This window comes from Bos javanicus, chromosome 6 (genome assembly GCF_032452875.1).
Source record: "Bos javanicus breed banteng chromosome 6, ARS-OSU_banteng_1.0, whole genome shotgun sequence".
Taxonomy (NCBI): Eukaryota; Metazoa; Chordata; class Mammalia; order Artiodactyla; family Bovidae; genus Bos; species Bos javanicus.
In genome coordinates, this window is record NC_083873.1 from 1025446 (window position 1) to 1050029 (window position 24584).

Below are 24584 nucleotides of genomic sequence, written 5' to 3' on the forward strand. Positions count from 1 at the left end.
CCTTAAAACATTTGATGTCAATGGAAGAGATAAACAATAAGTTATGGAAATGGACTGTATAAGAAGTATGTATAAAATATCATGTGAATAAACAGAAGGAAAGGTCTGTGAGAGTGATTTCAAAAATTATATAATTTTTCGATGTTCTGGAGTAGCATCTTATGAGAAAACACAGTTTGGTTTTTAAGATGTAAGTGAAGTCAGGCTTTAAGTCTTAAATCGTGGTGCTGGAGCAGATTCTGAAGGGTTCCTTGGACTGCAAGGAGATCAAACCAATCAATCCCAGAAGAAATCAACCCTGAATATCCATTGCAAGTACTGATGCAGAAACCAATACAATATTGTAAAGATAAAAAATAAAATAAAATATTAACTCTTCAGTCCTCAGCCTTCTTTATGGACCAACTCTCACATCCATACATGACTACTGGAAAGATCATAGCTTTGACTACATGAACCAGTGTCAGCAAAGTGAAGTCTCTGCTTTTTAAATACACTGTCTGGGTTTGACATAGCTTTCCTTCCAAGGAGCAAGTATCTTTTAATTTCATGGCTGCAGTCACCATCCTCAAGGATTTTGGAACCCAAGAAAATAAAATCTATCACTGCTTCCACTTTTTTCCCTTTCTTTTTGCCATGAAATAATGGAACCAGATACCATGACCCTAGTTTTTTGAATGTTGAGTTTTCAGCCAGCTTTTTCACTCTCCTCTTTCATCTTCATCAAGAGGCTCTTTATTTCTTCTTAATTTTCTGCTATCAGGGTGGTGTTGTCCATATATCTGAGGTTGTTGATATTTCTCCTGGCAATACTCCCAGCTCTACTTCCATTTATCTTAAAATCCTCTCAAGTCGGACAGATGTCATTAACTTCCTTTCCCAAATGATAACGATAAGGTGGTTAGGTTAAATGAATTGCTTAAGCCATAAAAAAAACTTAGTCACTAAGAGTGTCAGGTCTAGAAGCAAGGTCATAGCCCTCTGATCCCCTTCTATATGGCTCTTAGTGTGTGGTGTACTTCAGGAATTAAAGTTGACTTGGAAAATCAGGAAAGCCTATTAGGTAGGGTCTTTCCTTGGTAAATATGTTTGTTAGTGTTTTCTCCTACAATAGTTAAAAATGATACAGCTTAGAAAAGTAGTTTACTGTAAAGATTAAGAACTATGACTCAAAAATCAGAAACCTATTGCCCTGTTGTGAATATTTAATTCTGTGTTATCCTGAATTACATGTCTATAAATGGGGTCAGCTGAGGTAATTGAAGTAATCTGAAGATATAAACATGATCACAGGTTCTCGGTGGAAATATTGGAGACAGATCACATATGCTACTATGACATCTGAATGCCACAAACATTTGATTAAAGTGAAGTAAGCCAGAAGGAAAAACATAAATACAGTATACTAACGCATATATATGGAATTTAGAAAGATGGTAACAATAACCCGGTGTACGAGACAGCAAAAGAGACACTGATGTATAGAACAGTCTTATGGACTCTGTGGGAGAGGAAGAGGGTGGGAAGATTTGGGAGAATGGCATTGAAACATGTAAAATATCATGTAAGAAACGAGTTGCCAGTCCAGGTTCGATGCAGGATACTGGATGCTTGGGGCTAGTGCACTGGGACGACCCAGAGGGATGGTATAGGGAGGGAGGAGGGAGGAGGGTTCAGGATGGGGAACACAGGTATACCTGTGGTGGATTCATTTTGATATTTGGCAAAACTAATACAATTATGTAAAGTTTAAAAATAAAATAAAATTAGAAAAAAAAAAAAAAGAGAGAGAAACCTCCCTCTTAATATGGAGAGAAACTAACATATGCTTAGATAAATTGGTATCTCTACTTTTTAAATACTTTTATTTTAGGAGAGATTATATATACACACACTTTTTCAAAGCCTGCTACTGTTATATTAATATATAACTCCCTTTTCCTTTACAAGCAGTGTGGCATTTCAGAGAACTTTCCCTTATTTTTTCCTCTACCTTTGAACAAAAGTGTTTCCTCTATGACCATTTTTGTGTCCTGTTAGTTTCAATGACCTGCTACAGACACCACAGAAAGAGGACCTGGAAAATGAGCATAAGACATGGGACAACCACCTGTCCTATAAAATCAGCATGTTTAATGACAGAACATACTGAAGCCAGAGTCAATATAACATTATTTAGATCACATGTATGAAATAGATTGATTTATCTGGATTTCCATTGTTTGTTTACATTTTTATTTTAAAAATGAGATATTAATACAAAAAGCTAGGTTAACAGCATGCTTTCAAAGAATGATAATCTGTGATATGTACCTTTTAAACTCTCTGCAAATCCATTCAAATAATCCTTGTTATCAGAGTTACTGAACATCAGCCAAGTATCAAAAAGGTGAGATAAAAAGGATTCTGGAAAAATCTATATACTGAACTATTTTATTTAAAGAAGCTTGGTTATACATCTGTGCCCAGGGAATATTGCTTTCTATGAGAAAAATGTGTGGGTTCTTTCAGATACAATTTGTAAAATGATCTATTTTTCTTGTTAACATCCACAGAAAGGAGGAAGTCTCTGAATGAATGGTGCAGTTTGCTCCCCAGATCTACTAGCAGACCAAATGTGCAGAGAAGACAGTTTCTGAGGTAGTCTTTATGTTCATTTATATTTTTATGTGTCTTTCTTTTAAAATTTCATTTTACAGTGATCTGTCTCCCAGTATGAATTCACTGCACCTTGCTTTCTGTCCGAAATTATTTAAGGATACTTTAGAAACTAAAATGCATTGGTATCCTGAGGTACCTTTACTTTGTATTAATAAATAACCTTGGAAGCATTTCATTAACAGGATGATGAAAATAAATTTGGTGATGAATTTAGTAATTCATAGCAAAATTCACGAAATCGTATTCTCCACCTCACTAAATAGGATATGTATATAGAAAATCATCATGCTTTTACTTTTCCAGAGGAAAATTATCTAAAAGTTGCTAGCATGCATTATGAAGGTTAGCTTTATGTACTTAGGCTGATAGAATACATTCTTAGCTTTGACTTGTTACTGATTTTGTTACCTGGCCAATTTTTGTAACCCTTTTAGGTATCTGTTTCCTCATTTTCAAGACAGGTTAATAAGACATTCACGTCATGGGTCAGTTTTAAAGATCAAAGGGAGATATATATGTAAACGGCACAGTATCTGACATTTAATAAAGGATTAATAATATTAGCTTTGCTTATTATGTATTAACAAATTCATATCTATCAAAGCTTGTTTTAAAAAGTCACTAGTATTTTACCAGTGTAAAAATGTTATATTTCTTGAAATTTACAAAGGAAAATACTAAAATGTTTTTATTCCCCCCCCCCGAACATTTATTATTTTGTGAAGAGAATCATGTCTCAGCATGAAAAGAGTGCAACCAAGCATCAATAATTGGGGCAAAGTTAATATTTCCACTCAGAATCTTCAGTTTCAGCATTTTATATATTCACCATTTGAATGAAATTAGAATGTAAGTTTTGTAAGATATGAGTTTAGATTTATTTTTTTCTGAGAATTGTGATACTCTTTTCAATGTAATAATTGAATGTTTTGTTTTAGTCATGTACAGCCATTCGTTTGGATAAAAATATCTTAATATAAGGCAAGAACACTGGAGTGGGTTGTCATTTCCTCTTCCAGGGCATCTTCCCCACCCAGGGATTGAACCTGTGTCACTTATGTCTCCTGCAATCCAGGTGGGTTCTTTACCACTAGAACCACCTGAGAACCCCATGGAAGTTCTGTAGTGATGTAGTTAATTCACTTTGCTAACATCAAGGGCCCCAGAAAAGGTGACAATACAGTAATTTTAATTCTCAAAAAGATCAGAATCATACAACTGAAGAGTTTTCCATAGGACCAAATAAATGAACACATACAAAAACAGTTCATTTTTCTTAGAGTTTTCACTGTAACCCTTTACTGCAGCATTAAAAAAAAAAAAAAAAGTTGAGAGATACATTTTCTTAACTTTTCGGTTATTTGGCTCAGTCCCTCAGGTATGCTACATTCCTATGAACTTCTTCTGTCTCCTTACTTTTGTATTAGTCCAGAGAATGTTGAAGAACAGCAAGATAAACAGAGGCAATGAAGATAGATGGGGCATCAAAGAAGCAATCTAGGACTTTCTGCTACACTTAGAACAGCATCATTCACAGTTCTAGTTACCTTCTTTCAAGCAATTAGATGATTTTTTTCAAAAATAGTCATTGCTTACATTACCAAATTCTCACCTCTCAGTTTTTTTTTTCATCTAGTTTATTTCATAGTTGCCCTGAATCTTAAAAATCTTCAGCATTTTGCCATTTAAAAATACTTGTTTCTAAAAGTTATTAATACACTTTATATGTTTTTTTGTACTTTGATTTGAAGGAAAGAATAAGTGATTATCCTTAAAAATATTTTTTTTTAATCTTAAAAAAGTAAGGATGTTAACAGGGATGGTAAATATATAATACATAGATTAAAATATTTGGGGTATCATGAATATATATATATATGTATAGTTAACATCCTTACATATATATATCCATGATACTCAAAATATTTTAATTTTAAAGTAAACAAATGTAAATTAACACATAGATTTCCTATATTATTTACATGCTATGTGCATCATGACCTTTTTGATATTTTATTTTTAAAAATAATTTCTGATACCGATTCTCACAATTTATTAACCTTTTCTATGAGATGCCCCAGTGGACTTTACAATTTCATAATTCATAACGACACCTCTTTAATGTAGCAAATAGCTATCAGGTTGTTATAACATTGAGTCCTCCTCCTTGTATTTACAAAGATTAAGGAATTCCTCATTGTACCTATACTTTCAATAAATGCTGTTCCTACTCTCTCTTTCTAAAGGGAGGGTAGAGACCAGGAGGAAAAGTGCGGGTTCTGCTGCAAAGGTTGAAAAGAAAGATGATGGATGAACCTGCTGGCAGAGTCCCATGTTCTTGCCCAGGCACACCCAGGACAGCGTGTCTCCCTAGTACTGGCTGTTGGTGGTCCTCTCCTTTGAAATTTTAGCTTCTAAAAAGGATGAGAGTAGTAGGTAATCCTGGGAGCTTCTAGAGATAACAACACAGCCTATCACTTGTTCTGAACATTGAGAGTTTTTAACATGATTGATGTAGGGCTAGGTCTCAGGTGTGTTTGGGTGTGTGTCCATTTACACACGGGAATTCAAAAGTACCGAAGCTGTTTTCCTATTTCTCTAGTAAAATCTCAATTGACATTATAGAGAATATTAACCAAAAATGATTGGCATTACATCTTTTATGGCTCTTAATGAGCCTCTTTGATTTAAACGGTGTTATCAGCTAAGGTAGTCCTTGGGAGGCCACGAGGAAGTCACCTCTAGAGTGTCCAACAGTATTTGGTGGGGAGACAAGGAGCAACAAACTAAGGCCACGGGGTGAGTCTCTGTTATTGGCTTCTCCCTTGGGAGCCAAAGTCTTTTCCGTGTTAGTTTCCTGGGTCATCCTGTCCTCAATTGCTTCCCAATGCTTTGTTTCAGGAGAAGGCAATGGCACCCCACTCCAGTGCTCTTGCCTGGGAAATCCTATGGACGGAAGAGCCTGGTAGGCTGCAGTCCATGGGGTCGTGGAGAGTGGGACACGACTGAGCAACCTCACTTTCACTTTTCACTTTTATGCATTGGAGAAGGAAATGGAAACCCACTCCAGTGTTCTTGCCTGGAGAGTCCCAGGGACGGTGGAGCCTAGTGGGCTGCCGTCTATGAGGTCGCACAGAGTCGGACAAGACTGAAGCGATTTAGAAGCAGCAGCAGCAGCAGCAGCTTTGTTTCAGATTCTTTCTCCCATAAACAGTGCACGCCTTTCTTCATCCTTTTAGCTGCTTGTCACTGAAGCTGCCAACAGCCAAACATCCTAAACTTTCACACCGAGGTTAGGGCTCCAGAATCCCAAGGATTCTGGTCAGTCTCCAGGCTGCAGCAAAGGTGTCCATCAGTGTGCTGGGGCGCATGAGCTGCTGAGAAGCCAAAAAACTTTTTCACCCTCAACGTATACAGTCAGTCTAAACACCAAGATAGAAACCTTTGCAGCAAAATCCTCACTTTTCCTCCTGGTCTTTACCCTCACCCGGCTTGCTCATACCCTAGGAGCCACCTTTTGGCAGACCCCTCCCTGTACTGTCCTTGACTCCCGCGATCCTGGTCGGGCCGACTCTGGGCGCGTCTCGGTTTCCATGCCGCTCCGCCCGCGCTGCGTCCCCGCGTGCGCGCCGGGTTATCCAGTCTTTGAGCATGGCAGATTTTCACTAGATGACATCATGGGAGCTAGTGAGTGCCGGCTCCACAAGGGGGACGGAGAAGGGGAGGGAGAAGGGGAGGGGAGAGGCTGGGAAGCCGCGCCAGAGCCGTTGCCTGCCGCCCGCCGTCCTTCCGCCAGCCCGGGAGGAGCGCTCCGCCGGTTACTGACAAAGGATGGGAGGATGACTGCGCCCCGAGATGAGCGTTGTGCGCAGCCCGGCGGCCGCCTGAGCAGCTTCGCCCTTCGCCGGTGAGTGACCACGAAGATCCTCCAGGAAGCGTCGGTACGAGTCCTGGGTCTTCCACCCGAGCGAGTCTCGGCGTGCCGTCAGCCCGGAAGCGCAGTCAGCAGGTGCCCTTGTCCGGTGGGTCCGCACGAGAGCTCAGGGTCGGTGTTTGCGCTGGTACTGGGACCCACCTCGTCGGCTGCTGCCAGGGCGGTCCCCCGCCTGTCCGCCGGCGCTCTCCCTGTGCGCCAGCCCTTTCTGGTGGGTCCCCGGTGCGCGGCAGATGCGGACACCACCTTCGTGTTAGGGCCGAATGGCGCCGCTCAGACAGCACTGAATCGATGACAGTGCCTTGACAGGCTCGAGTGTGGGCTTGAGGATCGGACACCGATTCCCCGGGGAGGCGCGCGCAGCTGGTCGCGGAGCGCAGCCTTTGTTTCGCGTTTGCGCCGGGGCGCTCAGCCCCGCGGGTGTTCTCGGCGACTATCCACGGGAGAGCGGGTTCCGGCTCCGCCCGCCTACAGGGGTGCTGTCGCGTTCTTTCCGCGGGCAGGACTGAGACCCCAGAAGGGTCTTGGGCGCACAGGTGAGAATCTCAGTTCTGCAGACCGAGCTTCTTAAGCTCCAGAAAGTGAAGTGACCAATCGAGGCAGAAAGACGCCCAAGTTCTGTCCCAAAGTGGTAAGAGTGAAAGAGCAAACTTAGGGGGACTCACTCTTTTTTTTTTTTTCCTGCTTGTTTCCGAAGCGCTGTTTTGTTGAGGGTTCTTTGTGGCAAGTGGATGGAGTTAGGGAGGCATATCCAGTATATCATTAGCGAGACCCACGTTTACCTGGCAATCCCTTTTGTTTTTCAATAGTTCCAGAAGAAATTTGCTTGCTAAATATTTTTGAAGTCAGCATCTGTCCTAGTACAGAGCTTTGTGGGATGGTAGAAAAGTCCCTTAGTTTAGAAAAGTCCCTGGCTGCTTAAGTCCCTTAGTTTAGAGTTGGGCTGCCTCTGAAAGCTGAAAGCCACAGTGCCCACGCCCACGCCTGCTCGCTGCCTGTCTGTTCCACACACATTTTACTAGTGAATTCCTGTTTAGGAAGAGTCAAATTTTCAGATGACAAAGCAGCGATACCTATTGGAATATTTGATTTTAATGTCAGTTTATTTGACTTTGTGAAAAAGGTGAAAGACGATAAAGTTTGCAACTTTGGGTTCAGTTACTTTATTTTAGAGTTCAATATACTGCCATTGACGTCTGAAAATATTTAAAATTTTAAGAGTTAGTTCATATTCATGAATTTAATGATGATAAATGATTTCTGAATAGTAACGAGATTCTTGGTATACACATTTGATATTGCAACATCTAACGTAATAGGAGAGTATGAGAAATTCGGGAGGTCATTTTATTTCTTTTTATTATAAAAAGATTTGCTGATTTTTCTCTGGACAGGTGTTCCTAAGTAAGCTTTTCCAAACTAGAAGTATCAAAATATATTTTGTTGATCAGTGCATGCTCTTCTGATAAACGCAAGGTCTTTTCAGAACAGACTTGATTAAAAAAAAATAGTTATTGGAATAAGAAATGCTGTGGAAGTGAAAAAGGAACTGGTTGAGACAATAGGCAGGTTTTACTAAATAGAAACGGTGGGAGGAAGATGGGTTTCAGAGGATGTCATATCAGTTTTTGTTCATTGTAGCTTTTGCATAGTTAAATAGTTGATGGTTATGTTGAGAGACCAGTGATATAAACAGAAAACCTATCTTTATCCAAAACTTCTGGGTTTAAAAACAAAGTTTTCTCCCGCTGATTCAGAAATGATTTTTACCTCATTATTTGTTTCCTGACTTCTTAACAGAAAGGGCTCTACCAGTTTCTTCAAAAGTTTTATTTCTAACTTTGTTGTACTCATCTATTTATAGTAAAAGCTTAAGGAACTTTCCATGAAAATTCTTAAAGAGCCTGCTTCTCACATCAGCTGTTCTCCTGAAATACAGTAATAGCAGAATCTGTTTGAAACTAGTCTAGTGAATGACCAGTCTTCTGATGTGCTCACGTGATGGCATGTACCAGACAAAATAATATACATTTATGTAAAGTATATAATCCCAATCTGACAGTCAGCGAGCAGTGATAAGCGGGAGGTGTATGATATTTGGCAAATGATATTTCCTTTAGCAATAATATATTTTCCCCTCCCCCTTTATATGATAAATGAAGATGTACATTAAGATAACAGGTTATACTTTAGGTCTGAAATCTTTTATGTCAAAAATATTTATCCAAGAAGGTAAAAATGCTCTGATGCTTTACTACACATAAGATAGAATATGTGAGGAAAGTCCTCAGAAAGTGTAAGCATCTAATAAATCAATATTATTTGATGTATTTGATAGGCAGTACAACATAGATTTTAAATATATGAAGTAATATTCTCATAATGTTCTTTATTATGTTTCACAAATATTTTAAACTATTTTATTACACTGCTAAGTCACTTCAGTCATGTCCGACTCTGTGTGACCGCATAGATGGCAGCCCACGAGGCTCCCCTGTCGCTGGGATTCTCCAAGCAAGAACACTAGAGTGGGTTGCCATTTCCTTCTCAATGCATGAAAGTGAAAAGTGAAAGTGAAGTCGCTCAGTCGTGTCTGACTCTTAGCGACCCCATGGACTGCGACCCACTAGGGTCCTGTCCATGGGATTTTCCAGGCAAGAGTACTGGAGTGGGGTGCCATTGCCTTCTCTGATTTTATTACACAGGACTCTGAATTTGGAAAGATTAGGGGAAGAAGAGGAAGTTGTAAGACAAAAACAGAGCTATACTATATTGCCACAAATAGTCAGCAGTGGTGTTTCAGGGTCATGGAAAAGAGCATTATGTCAGAAGACAGGAAGATTCCTGAGGAATAAGTCTATAGTTTTTGGTGACCTCTTGGTTTGTTATTTTAGTTGCTTTATATAAACAGATAATGTAGGATTTCTTTAATACAGTAAAACTCTCTTCACTTTCCTTAAGGCAAAATTAAATCTTGAACCCATTCAGAAGTTTGTTTTATGGTCTTAAGGATGCTTTGTAAATCATAAAACATCATGACTTGGGTATTGAAATTGATCAGTAAAAGCTTTGTGGCTGAAAGGTTTTTGTATTTCAGCCTTTTCTGGAATTATAATTTAAGAGTGAAAACCAAAAGTTATGGAATTGTTGAAAATACTCAGGAAGGTGATGATATCTGGGGCTTCCTAGGTGGCTCAGTGGTAAAGAAACTCCCTGCCAATGCAGGAGACATTGGTGTAATCCCTGGGTTGAGAAGATCCCCTGGGAAAGGAAATGGCAGTCCACTCTAATATTCTTGCCTGGGAAATCCTATGGATAGAAGAGCCTGGTGGGCTACAGTCTATGAGGTTGCAAAAGAGTCACATGTGACTCTTTCAGCAACTAAAGAACAACAACGATGATGTTTATAAGAGAAGATAATTTTGTTAATGGGGTTTTTAAAAATAATTTTTTAAGAAATTGAAAAAACATGCTCAGAAGCCAAAATTATTCCTTTGTTATATATTGCATACATTTTGCAACTTAATGGACCCTTTTGGTACTATAAATTCATTTTCTACCTCCCAGTGTAAGAATGTTGAGGACCAGGTAAGAAAAATGTGTTCTAGCTTTAATTTTGTCATCAAATTGAGGATGAGTCTCTGAATCTCCTAACAATTTCCTCTTACATAAAATAAAGATGACAGCATCTGCCTTGTATTTCTCACAGGAAGTGCTATATAGTAAATGAGCTAATATGCAAATATGATTTTAAAAATAGAAGAAGAACTAAAGATTATGTATTAGTTAACTTTTAAACTTTAGGTATTTTCAGTTAAAGAAGTAAATGTATATAAAAGTTAATTTAGTTTCTGATTTCTATTTTAAACATCTGGTATTTTCAATTAGAAGCATTCTTAACAATTCACTTATTGTACTCTTCATAAAAATTTTTAAGTAGATTTTTATAAAGTTGTCAACTTTACTGGTAACAAATTCTCTCAATTTTTGTGTGTCTGAAAATATTTGCTTCCCTGGTGGCTCAGAGGTTAAAGCATCTGCCTCCAATGCGGGAGACCGGGGTTTGATCCTTGGGTCAGGAAGATTCCCTGGAGAAGGAAATGGCAACCCACTCCAGTATTCTTGCCTGGAGAATCCCATGGACGGAGGAGCCTGGTAAGCTACAGTCCATGGGGTTGCAAAGAGTCAGACACGACTGAGCGACTTCACTTTCACTTTCTTTCTTTCAACCCTTTACCTTGTTATTCTTTGATTCTGGAGTCCATCAGATCTGTCAGTCTTATTGTTGCTTTAAAGATATTGTGTCTTTGCCTCTGACTGATTTTAAAATTTCCATTTGTCTTTTTTTCTTACATCTACTATGATGTTCCTGGGTATGATTTTCTTTTGATTTAACTTCTTTTAAGTTTGCAGAGCTTTTTGCATGTGTGGATAGACATCTTTCATCAGGTGAAATTCATAGTGAATTCTTGATACTCTACTCCATTTTCTTTCTTTTCCTGAGATCTCAAGTATATTTTTAATACATGGTTTCACTGTGCCCAACATGGCTGTTTTACGTATTCCACTATTTTCTACTTAATGCTTATTTGGAAAATTTCCTTTGACTTTTCCTCTAACCTTTTCCTATACCTACACTATGCCCTTTAAACTATTGAACTTATCTATGGGTTTCTACTCTAGTTAGTGTAGTTTTTCAGTTTTCAAATGTATATTTCATTCCTTTTTATGAATACCAATTTATTTTCACTACCTTTTCCTGTTATTCTGCACATACTAATTAAATGTTTACATTTTTTTTCTGCTAATGCCAATAACTGGATTATTGTGAGCTTCTTTTCAGCATCTCTTTACTTTCAATTTTAGTAATTGTGTATAAAATTTTTTACGTCTCTAGACAATTCATCCAAGACCAAAGAGTTGTCAACATTTCTTCTGCTAAGTAGATAAAATGGAAGTGAAGTGAAGTCGCTCAGTCGTGTCTGACTCTTTGCAACCCCATGGATTATAGCCTACCAGGCTCCTCCATCCATGGATTTTTCCAGGCAAGAGTGCTGGAGTGGGTTGCCATTTTCTTCTCCAGAGGATTTTCCCAACCCGGAGATCGAACCCATGTCTCCCACAGTGTAGGCAGATGCTTTACCATCTGAGCCACAAGGGAAGCCCTGTAACATGCTAGGAACAGATAAAATGGAGAGGTGGACAATCGTTGCAATCCAGTTGATGATGGAGCTGGCTCCAGTGTAAATGGACTTCATCCCAGGCAGGGGTACCTAACTGCCAAGGAATAGGCATCTAGAGCCTTCCACCAGTGCATTCACAAATACTAAACACAATTACTCAGAGCAAGACCTCTGAGAATCCTGCTCTTCTTTTCAGATGCTTTCTTGTTAGCCTCTTAGCCTCCAATCATATGCACAACATTATATGAGCAAACATCATGTGGGTAATACCAGGCATATGCCAGTTTGGTACTTCATCATTTATTTCTTACTGGAATCTCAGCCTATTCTAAATTTAATCTTTTGTATTTCACGCCAAAAGCCTTTTTTTTTTTTTTTCCTGGATTCTCTATCCTGAATCAGGAGTCCTTTGCCCAGGCAAAGCCCATATTCTTAACCTCTTGCTGTGTTTAGGTTCCCAAATGCCCCCATTCTCTGTTCCAGGGGAGAAGAGCTCCTTCAATAGTTCAGTTTACCTCTGCATGTTTCCTTTATTTGGAGTCTTGAAGCCTCTAGTCTTGGCTTCTTCAGAAGCTCTTCAATAGTTTTTAACAGATTTTTTTTTCTGGCTTTTCTTCTTGTTCCAGGTGGTAATATTGGTCATTGTGAGTTACTCCACTATAACTCTCAGGTATATTGGGTCATTACTTTTCACTGACTACAAAAACAGATGTGTAGAGATGTAAGATAATTACTTGGTGATAAAGCTGGAGTAAGTAATCTCAGTAATTTCAATTTATAGGCTCCTAAGCAATAGAGCTAATTCTGAACCCATTTGATTTTAAAAACTGTTGTTATAAAAAGAGGTCAGATGGTTTGGGAAGATCCTCTAGAGAAGGGAATGACTATCCATTCCAGTGTTCTTGCCTGGAAAATTCCATGGACAGAGGAGCCTGGAGGGGTACAGTCCATGGGATTGCAAAGAGTCAGACATGGCTGAACAACTTTCACTTTCAGGTAATAGAGCTAACTCTGAACCTACTTGATTAAAAAAAAAAAAAAAGGGTGTTATTAAAAGAGGTCAGATTCTATAATACTATGCAGTTTCATTATGTACAATATGATTTGGAAACTTTTTATTTCCTTTTTGAGGTAGAATTTCACAATAATAGAATGCAGTAATTCAAATAGGTAGTACATTTACATTCATAGTTCAGTTCAGTTCAGTCGCTCCGACGTGTTCGACTCTTTGCAACCCCATGAATCACAGCACGCCAGGCCTCCCTGTCCATCACCATCTCCTGGAGTTCACTCAAACTCACGTCCATCGAGTTGGTGATGCCATCCAGCCATCTCATCCTCTGTCGTCCCCTTCTCCTCTTGCCCCAATCCCTCCCAGCATCAGAGTCTTTTCCAATGAGTCAGCTCTTCTCATGAGGTGGCCAAAGTACTGGAGTTTCAGCTTTAGCATCAGTCCTTCCAAAGAAATCCCAGGGCAGATCTCCTTCAGAATGGACTGGTTGGATCTCCTTGCAGTCCAAGGGACTCTCAAGAAGTCTTCTCCAACACCACAGTTCAAAAGCATCAGTTCTTCGGTACTTAGCTTTCTTCACAGTCCAAATCTGACATCCATACATGACCACTGGAAAAACCATAGCATTGACTAAATGGACCTTTGTTGGCAAAGTAATGTCTCTGCTTTTCAATATGCTATCTAGGTTGGTCATAACTTTCCTTCCAAGGAGTAAGCGTCTTTTAATTTCATGGCTGTAGTCACCATCTGCAGTGATTTTGGAGCCCAAAAAGATAAAGTCTGACACTGTTTCCACTGTTTCCCCATCAATTTGCCGTGAAGTGATGGGACCAGATGCCATGATCTTCGTTTTCTGAATGTTGAGCTTTAAGCCAACTTTTTCACTCTCCTCTTTCACTTTCATCAAGAGGCTTTTGAGTTCCTCTTCACTTTCTGCCATAAGGGTGGTGTCATCTGCATATCTGAGGTTATTGGTATTTCTCCTGGCAATCTTGATTCCAGCTTGTGCTTCTTCCAGCCCAGCGTTCTCATGATGTACTCTGCATATAAGTTAAATAAGCAGGGTGACAATATACAGCCTTGACATACTCCTTTTCCTATTTGGAACCAGTCTGTTGTTCCATGTCCAGTTCTAACTGTTGCTTCTTGACCTGAATACAGGTTTCTCAAGACATTCATGGTAAATAAACACAATAAACTGGCAAAATTTTTCTTTCTCTTAGGTGTGATGCAACACATACATGTGTGTATTAAAAAAGCACTCCTTTCTGAACATAAGCATCCCATGATTTAGGAATCATCCTAACTCACATAAGTTCTACATATGAGGAGTAAATAGGGAATCCTCTGGCAGCCAGGTGGTTAGGACTGACTGTTCCCACCACAGGGGCCTGTTTTGATTTCCGGTAGGGACACCAATATGCCATGTGACCAAAAATTAAATAAATAAAAATAAAAGAGAGTGAATAATGTAGGAAGTCTAGAGCCACTCTCTTTGTAGAAACAACTGTCCTTTGTTTTTCAGATTGTTACTTCAGAACAGGAAGATACATACTTAGCTTGTCAAATGCATATAATAACGTTAACAAGTTAATAGTACATCAATTTTTATTCTCTTTGTTATATGATTGACATTCAGAATATTCCTCCAGAAGAAATGTTACAAATGATGGTCAGTTGGTTTTGAAATGATGTCCTTAACAATATACTTAAAACATGACCTAAATTAACTCTACTTATATGCATTAGCCTAGAAATTTTGTTGAATCTGTTTATGAATGGATGGATACTCAAAGTGAACTACAATATTTAATGATATTTCTAAGTGATTATAACATATGAGAAACCACTGACTTTTGTGTAGAAATTGGAGAATCCAATTCTATTAGGTAGAAATTGGAGAATGCTGGGAATGGACTTTTTGCTGCCTTCAGTTCAGGGTCCTGAAGTCCTTTCGGAAATTGAGTGATACTGATAAGAGTGATGTGTCAGTACTTGCTCACTATTAGGGGCTGACACTCTGATGATCAGTGAATTGGTTCTTATGGCATATCACATGCTTCAACTTAGTCCCTGCCTGATATACTTTCAGTCTCACTCTGCTTCTGTCTGTGACTATGGCAAGCATGGTAGCCAAGCTATGACCCAGTTGTATGATTTCTCACATTGAGCTTCTGCTAAGTACCTTTCACTTTCTCCTCTGTAACTTACCAGTGTGTCTTCCCTCTGCCCCTGGAAGTGCAGCCTAGAAGCAGGAGGCATGAGACTGAGTAGGCAGTTCTGAGAGGCTTTCTATGGGGCCTCAGAAGTTCCTGGGTGGAACTTCTGGTGGCCATGATCATGACCTAAATCCATACACCTGTATTAGCTTTTATTTGCCTGTTTCACTTTACCTGGTGTTTCATTCTTATTCTCTGAGATCACCTTCTACTATATGTACATTAGTTTTTGTTTCAGACACTGCTTTTGAAGGAAACTTGGCCTAAATTATGTGATAAGTTGACTTTTCTTCCCTACAGGAAAATGAAAAAAGAAAGAAAGAGGCAAAGAATCATGGCTAAAGCCTAACTGAAGTAAAGTGAAAGTCGTTCAGTTATGTCTGACTCTTTGCCACGCTATGGACTGTACAGTCCATGGAATTTCCCAGGCCAGAATACTAGAGTGGGTAGCCTTTCCCTTCTCCAGGGAATCTCCCCAACCCAGGTCTCCCACATTGCAGGCAGATTCTTTACCAGCTGAGCCACAAGGGAAGCCCAATAATACTGGAGTGGGTAGTCTATTTCTTCTCCAGCAGATCTTCCTGATCCAGGACTTGAAGCAGGGTCTTGTGGCTCAGCTGGTAAAGAATCCGCCTGCAATACGGGAGACCTGGGTTCAATCCCTAGGTTGGAAAGATCCCCTGGAGAAGGGAACAGCTACCCACTCCAGTATTCTGGCCTGGAGAATTCCATGAACTGTATAGTCCATGGTGTCACAAAGTCGGACACAACTGAGCGACTTTCCCTTCACTTCCCTTCACTCCTGCATTGCAGGTGGATTCTTTACCAACTGAGCTATCAGGGAAGCCCACAAGCCACATTCATTTACAATAAGAGAAAGTGATAAGGAAGAAGATAAAAGTGTGTTTCTCAAAGGTATTTAATTTACAAAGTCATAATTTTTAGATCACCAAATGGAGTCCTATGAGGTCATCTGTTTACTTAATGATTAATTTCCCTCTCTTCCTCCCTTCTTTTCTACTTCCCTTTAATATATAATCACTGGTCATCTACTTCATAGCTTGTACTAAGCTAGGTCCTGGTAATATAAGGATGTGAAAATGTGGCATGATCCCTGCCTCTTTGGAGAGTTTTATTTTGTGAAATGAATTAAACACTTACCCAAGCAGATACATATATGGGAGAGTGAATGTATTGAAGGACAGCTATACACTGATAAGAAAGCCTGTACCTGGGGACTTTGACTTAGTTCAGTTTAGAGGGAAGGTCTAGGCAAGGCTTCTTGAGGCTAGGACATTTGAGCTGACAGCAAAAGGGTGAGTATGAATGAATCAGGCAGGAAGAGGAGGAAGAGTCTTCTAGTAGAAGGACAAATGTACTGTGCTCAAGGCCCTTGTTGTTGGGAGAAGTCTGACAAATTTCAAGGTACCATTGAAAGAAGGAGTGTGATGTGGTTGGAGCAGTTGTTCCAGATATGAGGAGCTGTTACAAAATATTTCAAATATTGTAGAATGAAGTGTGTGTGTGCATCTGTGTGTGTGATTGTGTTTGTGTGTGATGGTGGCAGTAAGGACAGTGCCTCACAAATAAATGAGATGATACAGTAGCAAAATATATATATATAAAGCCTCTGGGGAAAACACTGTATAATATATACAGTTTAAAAACTATTGAAAGTTATGAGCATTTGAAAGATATGGTATGAATGGTAGGAATTGATCCTTCTATGTTAGTCCATTCCTGAACAGAGTTGAATAAAAGGGCATGAAGTATTCATTCATTTTTTTTTTTTTTTTGCTCAATTTATTTGTCCTAGCTCATGTTACCTTAAAAACTGTAAAAATGTCTTTTTAAGTTCAAGATATCTAAGTAGTTTTATATTGCTATAAAATTTATGTATCTTTTCTTGTTATGTGTTACTTTTTTTCTTTTTTTTTCTCATATATTTATTTATTTATTTTAATTTTATTTTATTTTTAAAATTTACATAATTGTATTAGTTTTGCCAAATATCAAAATGAATCCACCACAGGTATACATGTGTTCCCCATCCTGAACCCTCCTCCCTCCTCCCTCCCCATACCATCCCTCTGGGTCGTCCCAGTGCACTAGCCCCAAGCATCCTGTATCGTGCATCGAACCTGGACTGGCATCTCGTTTCATACATGATACTTTACATGTTTCAATGCCATTCTCCCAAATCTTCCCACCCTCTCCCTCTCCCACAGAGTCCACAAGACTGTTCTATACATCAGTGTCTCTTTTGCTATCTCGTACACAGGGTTATTGTTAGCATCTTTCTAAATTCCATATATATGTGTTAGTATACTGTATTGGTGTTTTTCCTTCTGGCTTACTTCACTCTGTATAATAGGCTCCAGTTTAATCCACCTCATTAGAACTGATTCAAATGCATTCTTTTTAATGGCTGAGTAACACTCCATGGTGTATATGTACCATAGCTTTCTTATCCATTCATCTGCTGATGGACATCTAGGTTGCTTCCATGTCCTGGCTATTATAAACAGTGTTGCGATGAACATTGGGGTACACGTGTCTCTTTCCCTTCTGGTTTCCTCAGTGTGTATGCCCAGCAGTGGGATTGCTGGGTCATAAGGCAGTTCTATTTCCAGTTTTTTAAGGAATCGCCACACTGTTCTCCATAGTGGCTGTACTAGTTTGCATTCCCACCAACAGTGTAAGAGGGTTCCCTTTTCTCCACACCCTCTCCAGCATTTATTGGTTGTAGACTTTTGGATCGCAGCCATTCTGGCTGGTATGAAATGGTACCTCATAGTGGTTTTGATTTGCATTTCTCTGATAATGAGTGATGTTGAGCATCTTTTCATGTGTTTGTTAGCCATCTGTATGTCTTCTTTGGAGAAATGTCTATTCAGTTCTTTGGCCCATTTTTTGATTGGGTCATTTATGTTTCTGGAGTTGAGCTGTAGGAGTTGCTTGTATATTTTTGAGATTTGTTGTTTGTCAGTTGCTTCATTTGCTATTATTTTCTCCCATTCTGAAGGCTGTCTTTTCACCTTGCTAATAGTTTCCTTTGATGTGCAGAAGCTTTTAAGGTTAATTAGGTCCCATTTGTTTATTTTTGCTTTTATTTCCAATATTCTGGGAGGTGGGTCATAGAGGATCCTGCTGTGATGTATGTCATAGAGTGTTTTGCCTATGTTCTCCTCTAGGAGTTTTATAGTTTCTGGTCTTACATTTAGATCTTTAATCCATTTTGAGTTTATTTTTGTGTATGGTGTTAGAAAGTGTTCTAGTTTCATTCTTTTACAAGTGGTTGACCAGATTTCCAAGCACCACTTGTTAAAGAGATTGTCTTTAATCCATTGTATATTCTTGCCTCTTTTGTCAAAGATAAGGTGTCCATATGTGCATGGATTTATCTCTGGGCTTTCTATTTTGTTCCATTGATCTATATTTCTGTCTTTGTGCCAGTACCAGACTGTCTTGATGACTGTGGCTTTGTAGTAGAGCCTGAAGTCAGGTAGGTTGATTCCTCCAGTTCCGTTCTTCTTTCTCAAGATTGCTTTGGCTATTCGAGGTTTTTTGTATTTCCATACAAATTGTGAAATTATTTGTTCTAGCTCTGTGAAGAATACTGTTGGTAGCCTGATAGGGATTGCATTGACTCTATAAATTGCTTTGGGTAGTATACTCATTTTCACTATATTGATTCTTCCAATCCATGAACATGGTATATTTCTCCATCTATTAGTGTCCTCTTTGATTTCTTTCACCAGTGTTTTATAGTTTTCTATATATAGGTCTTTAGTTTCTTTAGGTAGATATATTCCTAAGTATTTTATTCTTTCCGTTGCAATGGTGAATGGAATTGTTTCCTTAATTTCTCTTTCTGTTTTCTCATTATTAGTGTATAGGAATGCAAGGGATTTCTGTGTGTTGATTTTATATCCTGCAACTTTACTATAGTCATTGATTAGTTCTAGTAATTTTCTGGTGGAGTCTTTAGGGTTTTCTATGTAAAGGATCATGTCATCTGCAAACAGTGAGAGTTTTACTTCTTCTTTTCCAATTTGGATTCCTTTTATTTCTTTTTCTGCTCTGATTGCTGTGGCCAAAACTTCCAGAACTATGTTGAATAGTAATGGTGAAAGTGGGCACCCTTGTCTTGTTCCTGACTTTAGAGGAAATGTTTTCAATTTTTCACCATTGAGGATAATGTTTGCTGTGGGTTTGTCATATATAGCTTTTATTATGTTGAGGTATGTGGCTTCTATTCCTGCTTTCTGGAGAGTTTTTTATCATAAGTGGGTGTTGAATTTTGTCAAAGGCTTTCTCTGAATCTATTGAGATAATCAAATGGTTTTTATTTTTCAATTTGTTAATGTGGTGTATTACATTGATTGATTTGCGGACATTGAAGAATCCTTGCATCCCTGGGATAAAGCCCACTTGGTCATGGTGTATGATCTTTTTAATGTGTTGTTGGATTCTGGTTGCTAGAATTTTGTTATGGATTTTTGCATCTATGTTCATCAGTGATATTGGCCTGTAGTTTTCTTTTTTTGTGGCATATTTGTCAGGTTTTGGTATTAGGGTGATGGTGGCCTCATAGAATGAGTTTGGAAGTTTACCTTCCTCTGCAATTTTCTGGAAGTGTTTGAGCAGGATAGGTATTAGCTCTTCTCTAAATTTTTTGTAGAATTCAGCTGTGAAGCCATCTGGACCTGGGCTTTTGTTTGCTGGACGATTTTTGATTACAGTTTCAATTTCCGTGCTTGTGATGGGTCTGTTAAGATTTTCTATTTCTTCCTGGTCCAGTTTTGGAAAGTTGTACTTTTCTAAGAATTTGTCCATTTCTTCCACGTTGTCCATTTTATTGGCATATAATTGTTGATAGTAGTCTCATGATCCTTTGTATTTCTGTGTTGTCTGTTGTGATCTCTCCATTTTCATTTCTAATTTTATTGATTTGATTTTTCTCCCTTTGTTTCTTGATGAGTCTGGCTAATGGTTTGTCAATTTTATGTATCCTTTCAAAGAACCAGCTTTTGGTTTTGTTGATTTTTGCTATGGTCTCTTTTGTTTCTTTTGCATTTATTTCTGCTCTAATTTTTAAGATTTCTTTCCTCTACTAACCCTAGGGTTCTTCATTTCTTCCTTTTCTAGTTGCTTTAGGTGTAGGGTTAGGTTATTTATTTGACTTTTTTCTTGTTTTTTGAGGTGTGCCTGTATTGCTATGAACTTTCCCCTTAGGACTGCTTTTACCATGTCCCACAGGTTTTGGGTTGTTGTGTTTTCATTTTCATTCGTTTCTATGCAAATTTTGATTTCTTTTTTGATTTCTTCTGTGATTTGTTGGTTATTCAGCAGCGTGTTGTTCAGCCTCCATATGTTGGAATTTTTAATAGTTTTTCTCCTGTAATTGAGATCTAATCTTACTGCATTGTGGTCAGAAAAGATGCTTGGAATGATTTCAATTTTTTTGAATTTACCAAGGCTAGCTTTATGGCCCAGGATGTGATCTATCCTGGAGAAGGTTCCATGTGCACTTGAGAAAAAGGTGAAATTCATTGTTTTGGGTCTAACTGGTCTATTGTATCATTTAAAGTTTGTGTTTCCTTGTTAATTTTCTGTTTAGTTGATCTATCCATAGGTGTGAGTGGGGTATTAAAGTCTCCCACTATTACTGTGTTATTGTTAATTTCTCCTTTCATACTTGTTAGCATTTGTCTTACATACTGCGGTGCTCACATGTTGGGTGCATATATATTTATACTTGTTATATCTTCTTCTCAGATTGATCCTTTGATCATTATGTAGTGACCTTCTGTGTCTCTTTCCACAGCCTTTGTTTTAAAGTCTATTTTATCTGATATGAGTATTGCTACTCCTGCTTTCTTTTGGTCCCTATTTGCATGGAAAATCTTTTTCCAGCCCTTCACTTTCAGTCTGTATGTGTCCCCTGTTTTGAGGTGGGTCTCTTGTAGACAACATATGTAGGGGTCTTGTTTTTGTATCCATTCAGCCAGTCTTTGTCTTTTGGTTGGGGCATTCAACCCATTTACGTTTAAGGTAATTACTGATAAGTATGATCCCGTTGCCATTTACTTTATTGTTTTGGGTTCGAGTTTATACACCGTTTTTGTGTTTCCTGTCTAGAGAATATCCTTTAGTATTTGTTGGAGAGCTGGTTTGGTGGTGCAGAATTCTCTCAGCTTTTGCTTGTCTGAAAAGCTTTTGATTTCTCCTTCATACCTGAATGAAATCCTTGCTGGGTACAATAATCTGGGCTGTAGGTTATTTTCTTTCATCATTTTAAGTATGTCTTGCCATTCCCTCCTGGCTTGAAGAGTTTCTCCTGAAAGATCAGCTGTTATCCTTATGGGAATTCCCTTGTGTGTTATTTGTTGTTTTTCCCTTGCTGCTTTTAATATTTGTTCTTTGTGTTTGATCTTTGTTAATTTGATTAATATGTGTCTTGGGGTGTTTCACCTTGGGTTTATCCTGTTTGGGACTCTCTGGGTTTCTTGGACTTGGGTGATTATTTCCTTCCCCATTTTAGGGAAGTTTTCAACTATTATCTCCTCAAGTATTTTCTCATGGTCTTTCTTTTTGTCTTCTTCTTCTGGAACCCCTATGATTCGAATGTTGTAGTGTTTAATATTGTCCTGGAGGTCTCTGAGATTGTCCTCATTTCTTTTAATTCATTTTTCTTTTATCCTCTCTGATTCATTTATTTCTACCATTCTATCTTCTAATTCACTAATCCTATCTTCTGCCTCTGTTATTCTACTATTTGTTGCCTCCAGAGTGTTTTTAATTTCATTTATTGCATTATTCATTATATATTGACTCTTTTTTATTTCTTCTAGGCCCTTGTTAAACCTTTCTTGCATCTTCTCAATCCTTGTCTCCAGGCTATTTATCTGTGATTCCATTTTAATTTCAAGATTTTGGATCAATTTCACTATCATTATTCGAATTCTTTATCAGGTAGATTCCCTATCTCTTCCTCTTTTGTTTGGTTTGGTGGGCATTTATCCTGTTCCTTTATCTGCTGGGTATTCCTCTGTCTCTTCATCTTGTTTAAATTGCTGAGTTTGGGGTGTCCTTTCTATATTCTGGCAGTTTGTGGAGTTCTCTTTATTGTGGCTTTTCCTCGCTGTGTGTGGGTTTGTACAGGTGGCTTGTCAAGTTTTCCTGGTTAGGGAAGCTTGTGTTGGTGTTCTGGTGGGTGGAGCTGTATTTCTTCTCTGGAGTGCAATGAAATGTCCAGTAATGACTTATGAGATGTCTGTGGTTTTGGGGTGACTTTGGGCAGCTTGTATCTTGAAGCTCAGGGCTCTGTTCCTTTGTTGCTGGACAATTTGCTTGGTATGTCTTGCCCTGGAACTTGTTGGCCCTTGTGTAGTGCTTGGTTTCAGTGTTGGTATGGAGCCATTTGATGAGCTCCTGTCTATTAATGTTCCTTGGAGTCAGGAGTTCCCTGGAGTCAGGGTTTGGACTTAAGCCTCCTGCTTCCAGTTATTGGTTTTATTTTTACAGGAGTTTCAAAACTTCTCCTTTTATACAGCACCATTGATAAAACATCTACGTTAAAGATGAAAACTTTCTCTACTGTGAGGGTCACTCAGAGAGGTTCACAGCATTACATGGAGAAGAGAAGAGGGAGGAGGGAGTTAGAGGTGACCCAAATGAGATGAGGTGGAATCAATAGTGGAGAGAGTGGGGTAGCCAGTAGACACTTCCTTATGTGCACTCCACAACTGGACCACTCAGAGATGTTCACGGAGTTATACAGAGAAGAGAAGAAGGAGGAAGGAGACAGAAGTGGCCAGAAGGATAAAAGGGGGGAATGAAAAGGAGGAAGACAGATCCAGCCAGTAATCAGTCCCCTAAGTGTTCTCCACCATCTGGAACACACAGAAACTCACAGAGTTGGGTAGAGTCGAGAGGGGTTAGGGAGGAGACACAGGCGACCTGGTGGAGAAAAAGGAGAGTCCAAAGGGAGGGAGAGCAGTCAAGCCAGTACTCTCGCTCCCTAATGAAAAATGGGTCCTGAGGATTGGGTTCTTAAAGGTACAAAATTGGTAACAAATACATAAAAGCAAAAATTTAAAATCTAGAGTAGAGTTTGGAATTTCAAAAATACAATGTTAAAGAAAAGAAGAAGGAAAAGAAAGAAAAAATGAACAAAGAAAAACAAACAAGGTCGCAAAAATTATAAAGAAAATACAGGTACAAAACTGATAACTAATACTAAAAAGAAAAAATTAAAAATCTAGACTAGAGTTTGGAATTTCAAAAATACAATGTTAAAAAAAAGGAAGAAGAGACATAAAGAGAGAAAACAAACAAACAAACAAAAACAAACAATGTCACAAAAATTATAAAGAAAATACAGGTACAAAATTAATATCAAATACCAAAAAGCATAAATTAAAAATCTAGAGTAGAGTTTGGAATTTCAGATATACAATGTTATATAAAAGATGAAGAGAAAGAAACAGAAAAAACAAAGTCACAGAAATTATAAAAAAAACTATAGGTACAAAATTGATAACATATACCAAAAAGCTAAAACTAAAAAACTAGAGTAGAGTTTGAAATTTCAAAAATACAATGTTAAAGAAAAGAAGAAAAAAAGAACAAAAAAAAAGGTCAAAAAATTATAAAACGTGTATATATGAAGTTTGCTGAAGAAGAAAAAAATAGGGTCTTTTTTTTTTTTTTGGCAATGTAATAGGTTATAAAAGTGAAAATTAAAGGAACAATAGAGGACTTAAAAATTTTTTTTCTAAAAATTAAAAAGAAAGAAAGAAAGAATGATCGTAAAAATATGTCTAGGACTTTTTCTGGTTTTGTTGTGAGTATTGTGGGTTCAGTTCATTTTTGGCTAGTTCCTTGGTCCGACTTATATTTCTCAAGATCTATAGGCCCCTTCCTATGTAGTCCGTAGTAACCACGGGGTTTTAATCTATTGCCTGTAGCTTCCAAGGCGTTTCCCTCTGTTATAACTTCTTCTGTTTGCTGGTCTCTTCAGTGTCTGGTTACCGCCCTGACACAAAGGGGACGGTGGGGGAAACTTTTTTTTTTTTTTTTTTAGGCTCACTTGTTCAGTCGTGCTGTGGGGAGGGAGTGAGGGATACTGCAAACAAATAACACTGGCGTGCACTCGCAGTGCCTCAGCCACACTGGGTCTGCCCGCGCTAACGGCGCGTGTAGCCTCCTTGCCCACACTGCTCAGGCTCTAGGTTGTTCCGCTGGGAACAATCCGAGGCCGGCCCTGGGCTGCATGTACCTCCCAGGTCCAAGCCGCTCAGGTTCAGGCACTCGGGTAGTCCTCAGAGGCACAGACTCAGTTGGGCCTGCGTTTTGTGCTCTTCCCAGGTCCAAGCAGCTCAGGTGATGAGGTGTTTGGCGAGCACCAATGCTGCGACTTATCGCCTCCCCGCCACTCGGTTATCTGGGTGTAAAACTGGCGCACCTTCTCAGGCAAATGTTGACCGTCCAGACCCCCAAGAAGTTTTAGTTAGCAAAGAAGCCTGCTTACAGTTTTATAGATAATGTCTCTCTGGGGCTGCAATTGC

General features: G+C 38.7%; 1 long non-coding RNA gene across 1 annotated transcript in view; it reads left to right on the forward strand.

Moving 5' to 3' along the window:
* The first annotated feature begins 6045 nt into the window (after nt 1–6045).
* Nucleotides 6046–24584, forward strand: part of LOC133249195 (uncharacterized) — a 918569-nt gene continuing 900030 nt past the window's right edge. The window contains exon 1 of the long non-coding RNA XR_009736866.1: nt 6046–7131. This is a non-coding gene — a long non-coding RNA (uncharacterized LOC133249195). The remainder of the gene's footprint in view (nt 7132–24584) is intronic.